Below are 889 nucleotides of genomic sequence, written 5' to 3' on the forward strand. Positions count from 1 at the left end.
AATCATTCAGCAGATATAGTCCTGCCTGATTAGAGATGATTAACATTGATTGTCATCTTGTCAGAATATTAAAATCACTTAGGACACCAGCCTCTGTGCATGTAGGTGAGAGAATTTCTACACTGGATTAATTGAGGTGAGAAGACCTAGTGTAAATGTGGACAGCACATTTCCATGCGCAGGAATTTGGACTCAACAAAAAAGAATGTGAACCTAGTCCTGGCATCTCTCTGCTTCCTGGTTGTGGAAGCAATGCGACCAGCTGCCTTGTTTGCCTCCTATCATAACTTTCCCACTCTGGTGAACTGTGTCCTCAAACTGTGAGCCATAAATAAATATTTCCTTCTTTAAAAAAGAAAGAGAAATGATGAGGTGCTGGAGAAATGGTTCAGTGGTTAAGAGCACCTGCTGTTTTTGCATAGGACCTTAGTATCAGCACTCACATTGTGGCTAACAACTGTCCATAACTCCAGTTTCAAGAATCTGTTTTCCTCTTCTGGTCTCTGCTGACATTGCACATACAGGTGAACTTACATACATGCAGGCAAAATACTCATACATATATAAATTAGCCTATGATGGCCTCAAGATTTCATTCACTTATTTTTGACGTGTATGAGTGTATTGCCTGCAAGTATGTAGGTGGGCCTATTGTCTCACAGTGCCTGCAGAAGACAGAAGAGGATGTCAGATCCTCTGAAACTGGAGTTATGGATGGTTTTTAGTCACAATGTAGGTGCTGGGTTTTGAACCCAGGTCTTCTACAAAAGCAGCCAGTGCTCTTAACCACTAAGCCATCTCTCTAGCCCCAAACTTTCATTATTTTGAGACAGCACAGTTAAGGCCCAGTCTTCTTTCTGTACTTTCCTCTTGCAGTTCCTCACTCAGT

The sequence above is a fragment of the Nannospalax galili genome, unplaced genomic scaffold (genome assembly GCF_000622305.1).
Source record: "Nannospalax galili isolate Female #2095 unplaced genomic scaffold, S.galili_v1.0 scaffold2146, whole genome shotgun sequence".
Classification (NCBI taxonomy): Eukaryota; Metazoa; Chordata; class Mammalia; order Rodentia; family Spalacidae; genus Nannospalax; species Nannospalax galili.